Genomic DNA, 6,000 nt, shown 5'->3' with positions numbered 1-6,000 from the left:
GCCCCAAGGAAAGGCCAAATGGCTTGTTACTGCGCTAGAAACTTATGATATTTTAATGCTGAATCAACTCCCTAATACTAACCAGCCAGGAAGCAGAGCTGTACATAGTGAATGCTCTATCATCATCAAACTCAAATGAAAGCTGGAGTATCAAACTTGGGACGATACGGTGGCTTAGTGGTTAGCACTGCTGCCTCACAGCACCAGGGATAAGGGTTCAATTCCTGCCTCGGGAAACTGGCTGTGTGGAGTTTGTACATTCTCCCCGTGTCTGTGTGGATTTGCTCCAGCTTCCTCCCACAGTCCAAAGATGTGCAGGTCAGGTGAATTGGCTGTGCTAAATTGCCCATAGTGTTACGTGCATTCGTCAGAGGGAAATAGGTTTGGATGGGATACTCTTTGGAAGGTCGGTGCGGGCTTGTTGTGTTGAAGGGCCAGTTTCCACACTGTAGGGAATCTAATCTAGAATAAACTTACATCATCCATATGAGCAGCTGCTGCCTCATGGCAATTACCTGTTAAATATGTTTTCAACCCAATAGCTAACTCAGGGTTGTGAATGCATATATTAATCCTGTATGTTATGAAATACTAAGCCTACATTTAGCTATGTATTATTTTGTGAAGTGTTTGCCAATAATATTGCACAAGCCATCACAAAATGTATAAATTCTCAAGTAAACCATAAGGTGACCCATTTGCCTGACCAACTGCTATGCAGGACAAAAGCAACTCACACTAGGTTTCATCATTAACAGAAAAATAACTATTTATACAGCACAGTTAACTTCAACAAACGACAGGGGTAAGGAAGAAATACTCACCTATTACTACACAACTTAAATAATATCTCTTTAAAACCCTTGAATACTTACACACTCATTCATTCATGATTGAATTAGACACTTGATTTGGATACCATGGATGGCAAGTATATAGAAAGAAAAAAAATTCAGAAATCAAAACCCCAGAGATCAAGGTAATGTTAAACTGTCGCGTACAGGCGCTTTCGATTTTTTAAGCACTGATTTCCTTATTGATTTCCTTAAACTGACACTCCAATAATTGATCCGGTGGATGCAAGCCTTTCTCATGAAAATTCCCTTAAGCTTTCTTGTTTTTTTTTTCCCTGTTTCTTTCATCAGAAGGCGAGAGCTGTGTCGAGTTTGCAGGCTCTAGTCTGTGCTGCCTCGTACTTTAGAGTTTTGTAACGAACTGTAGCTCAACCATAGGGCGATGGTCAGGCAGAATCTCCTTTACACAAAGCCTCTCAGTGCTACCCAGGCTTGAAGTATCTTGCTGACTGCTTCGCATAGCTAAAAAACGTGCAGCACCAGGGTTTTCCAAGTTGTAAAACTCCCCTGGTATTTCCGCTGTATAGCAGTCCAACTTCCATTTCAGTTTATAGTTCCAGAAAAGAAGAATGTGGTTCTCTTGTGTTGTAGGAGCTTGCTAACATGCCATACCTTCTTTGATTTATCATTCTCGGGTTTTATTTAACTGGACTAATGACTGGGAATAAATTTGCAACTTACTGCTGCAGTGTGATTGCCTGTTAAAGAAACGGCTTGATATTTCTTTCCAAATGGGAAAGTAAATGGACTTTCTGTGACTGATGAAGGGCTTATCCTCAAAACGTCGACTCTCCTGCTCCTCGGATGCTGCCTGACCTGGAGTTTTCCCAGGGCCACACCTTTTGAACTTTGTATGACAAATGCCCACCTAGCATTGGTTTTAGTGAAAGCGAAGGAAACTGAACAAATCTCCAAACAGTCTGTCACATGTGAAATCATATAATTACAGAAAGTGCAATAAGCTATGCCTGTGATGAGACGACCTGCAGGTGAATACAATATTCCATCACCTCAGTTGCAGAGTGAGATAGAAAGTGAAATACATGACAACAAGAAACTGCAGTTGCGGAAGGTTTAATTGGAAGTGTTGAACAAACACAGTTTTCGTTTTGCTGAGATTGAGGATGGGAGCCTTCTCACTTCAGAAAATGAAAAGATGGAACATTCCTTTTCTTTTGGAATCATATGTCTTTCCAACAAGCCAACAACTGAAAACCTATACAGACATTTTCGATACGAAATTCCAAACTTTGATTTGAAGGTAAACACCTGTTACCATTTTTTTCTGGTGAGGATTAAGCCCACATATTGCATTAGAATTGCTGTCACTTCTGAATTTACTGCGTGATATCAATGTTTCTCACTGCAAGATAAAATGAGTTGACACTGATTTAGAGTTCTTCTCCCTACTTACTACTTTAACAGCAAGTTTATTCAGTAATGTGATAGACATCTTATTATTCCAAGATGTTCAAACTGGAAATGATTACATTGAATTCTGAGGGGCCTCTCACAACAGAAGGAGCTAAGGTGGAATCAGCAGGGGCATCCACAGGACCAGGAGTTACTTGTCAGTGTCAGCACTTGGGAGAGTTCTGTAGCTGCACCAGGGCCAGAATTCCTCTGGACATTTAGATTTAGATTAGATTACTTAGGGCCTGTCTCCACACTTCGGCCCAAGTCCACATCGACCCTCCGAGGAGCAACCCACCCAGACCCATTCCCCTACACTTACCCCTTCACCTAACACTAGGGGCAATTTAGCACGGCCAATTCACCTGACCTGCACATTTTTGGACTATGGGAGGAAACTGGAGCAAACCCACCCAGACACAGGGAGAATGTGCAAACTCCACACAGACAGTCGCCTGAGGCGGGAATTGAACCCAGGTCTCTGGCGCTGTGAGGCAGCAGTGCTAACCACTGTGCCACCATGCTGCCCACTTTAAACAGAGTTAACATTTGACTCTCCAGCATTTTCTGCCGTTGTGTCAGATCTCCAGCCTCCGCAGTTCCCTGGTTTATGAATGTGAGAAGAGGGCATTCAGATCATGATGGATTAGATTAGAGCAACCTACACAGACCCATTCCCCTACATTTACCCCTTCACCTAACACTACAGGCAATTTAGCATGGCCAATTCACCTCACCTGCACATTTTTGGACCATGGGAGGAAACCAGAGCACCTGGAGGGTGCTCACGCAGACACGGGGAGAATTGTGCAAATTCCACACAGACAGTTGCCCGAGGTGGGATTTGAACCCAGATCTCTGGCACTGTGAGGCAGCAGTGCTAACCACTGTGCCACCGTGTTGGATGTCGAGGCCAGAACCACATTCAGTGCTCAACTCCAACTGAAATGCTTTCCCAAGAGAGGTGGATTTACGACATTTTAGTTTACAAGGCTCTGTTTTAGGGTGCCCTTATACACCTTGCACTGGTCACTATCATTTGCCCGAGGTAGGTTTTCAAAAAGAGGACGCACTTGGGAATTCTGCCCTCATCCATATGGGAGACATGGCCTTTCTATGTAGACACAACCTTTACTGTCTCCTCTTTTCAAATATCAACTGTGGCTCAATGAATCCCAACCTTCTTGAAAGTCCAAAAAGTTGTGCATTCAAGTCCCAGTCTACTGGCTTGAGCATGCAATCCAGACGCCACTCCTATGCAATCCTGTGGGAGCCCTGCACTGGTGAAGGTGTCATCTTTCTAAGAAGTTATTTAACCTAAGCTCTCCAGCATATGTAAACGACTGTATGGCCATATTCTGAGACAGTGCTGGAAAACGCAGCAGGTCAGGCAGCATCCAAGGAGCAGGAGAATCGATGTTTCGGGCATGAGCCCTTCTTCAGGAAACTGTCGTAAATCCACCTCTCTTGGGAAAGCATTTCAGCTGGCGTTGAGCACCGAATGTAGTTCTGGCCTCAACATCCAACATGGTGGCACAGCAGTTAGCACTGCTGCCTCACAGCGCCAGAGATCCGGGTTCAATTCCCACCTCGGGCAACTGTCTGTGTGGAGTTTGCACAATTCTCCCAGTGTCTGCGTGAGCACCCTCCAGGTGCTCTGAAGAAGGGCTCATGGCCGAAACGTCGATTCTCCTGCTCCTTGGATGCTGCCTGACCTGCTGCGCTTTTCTAGCAACACATTTTCAGCTCTGATCTCCAGCATCTGCAGTCCTCACTTTCTCCATATTCTGAGACAAACAAGTCAGTTCTGCCTGAGGGTGAGCTCGGCAACACTAAAGCCGTTTTGATTTAATGAACCTGGTCAGAGATGTCACAGGTGATGTGCTCATTCAGCTCACTGAAGTTCATGGAAGCTTGTAAATCTAGGTATTCCCTACATTACAAAAAACTGACACTTGAAAAGTACTTCACCAGCTGTAAGGCAAGAGCAAAGCTCTTACAGGTCACATGTCATGTAAATAAATGTTCGCACTGACTTGTATATATAAAAAATATGTTGTTCTAAGCTTTTTCAGCCAAGACACTAGAGAAACATGCTTGCTCAGGGTTCACATTATCGTCTTCGTAAGTCATGTAACTTGTGGCTAGAACTCACACTAAGTCAGCAAAATCAGTTAAACTTGCTTCCTGATTGCTTCCTTTATGGGGTTTGTGCACAGCAATCATTTAATTAGCAACTGGTTCAAAAGCAGAAGGCAATGGAGAACAAATTACCTCATGAACAGAGTCCTTATGCAGGTAAATACTAGGTGTAAATTTTCTAAAGGGAATGTAATATGTACGTAAGGGTTCTAGTGGTGCAGTGGTTGCATCCTTACCTGCGAACCAGGAGTTCAGTGTTCATAGGCTTCATCAATCCTACCTGCTCCACAAGTGTGTCACAGACTAAAGTGTTGATTGACCACATCTATTATGTGCATTTACAGTGCTGGGCAGCGATGTCTTGACAACTGCAGGGAGATGCAAATCTCCAGCCTTTCTAAGGCAGAATAACAACAGAATCCCACAAATCTTGCAGTAATTCATGATGATGTGAATCTCAGGGCTCACCTCCACCTTATAACAAACAGCTGTCTTTTTCCTCCAAACCACTAACTGTACAGGTTATTAACATATTAACCTGTAACATAATAAGAATCTACTGTTATTCTTCTGGTATATTCTAGCCTGTAATTAACATGATTTTGAACAGATTTGCAGCACTGATAATGTTCTGATCAGGTTACGTTAACTTGGTTACAATATGACTTACAGCACACTGAAAAAGGGTCAGGCAACGTAACATGAGTATAAGCATCATACAGAATCTTTGGAACATCAGCCCAGGGTGCAGGTAACAGCTGACAATTGTCTGAAAGCCATCAATGTCTCCATCACAAAAGATTAGCTCAAGTGTCTCAAACTTATTGCAGGTCTGTAGAGGCCACTGAAGTACAACAAACAGTAGAAAAGGAAATTAAGCTGTCCAGATCAGCAGTGTGAACAATGCTTCAATTCTGTACTGCACCTGGACCACATATCAAGACCACTGGCGCAACATTCAGAAGTCTCCATCATTTCTGCCTGACCTACTGAGGTGTTTCTAGAATTCTGCTTTTACCTCAGTTAGTGGAATACCATCTGGCAATTTGCTAGTACACTCTCCTCTGCCGTGGGCCAGACAGAAGTAAAAACAGAGTTCTAACAGTGATGAGCAATTGGCAACCCATAGCAATTCTGCTTTGAAGCATTTTAAAATAAAATCATTCTCCCAGCTCTTCTGCTCATGGGGAAAAGCAGCCCAAAGGTGCTGCTGTTCCTCTTTTACTTTCCACTCAGCTGTTGGTCTCACGAGGTTCCATTGTGCAACAGTGCAGCGCAACACAGCACATGGTCAGGTGGGTTTGGACAACCTATCAGTCGACCTGCTCAGCCAAAATGGTACGTGTTTAGACTTGTACGTGTGTGGAATGACAGTACCAGTGGGCGTGGAATAACAATGCCAATATATTCATGGTAAGCCATGACATGGCGGTGCCAGTGTTGGTCTGGGATGGACATAGTCACAAGTCACACGACACCAGGTTATAGTCCAACAGGTTTATTTGAAATCACAAGTGATTTGTTGCACTATAACTTGGTATCGTGTGACTTCTGATAATGTTTTAATAGAAAAACGTCAATATGTCTTTAA

The 6,000-nt window shown here is 43.5% G+C and overlaps 1 long non-coding RNA gene across 1 annotated transcript in view; it reads right to left on the bottom strand.

Annotated features, from left to right (window-relative positions):
* Window positions 1-1,038: 1,038 nt before the first annotated feature.
* The window catches only part of LOC140466984 (uncharacterized), a 253,924-nt gene continuing 248,962 nt past the window's right edge, over window positions 1,039-6,000 (bottom strand). The window contains exon 7 of the long non-coding RNA XR_011955323.1: window positions 1,039-2,217. This is a non-coding gene — a long non-coding RNA (uncharacterized lncRNA). The remainder of the gene's footprint in view (window positions 2,218-6,000) is intronic.

This window comes from Chiloscyllium punctatum, chromosome 44, assembly GCF_047496795.1.
Source record: "Chiloscyllium punctatum isolate Juve2018m chromosome 44, sChiPun1.3, whole genome shotgun sequence".
Classification (NCBI taxonomy): Eukaryota; Metazoa; Chordata; class Chondrichthyes; order Orectolobiformes; family Hemiscylliidae; genus Chiloscyllium; species Chiloscyllium punctatum.
Note: the sequence above shows the minus strand (reverse complement) of the source record. Positions and strands in the feature narration are given on the sequence as shown.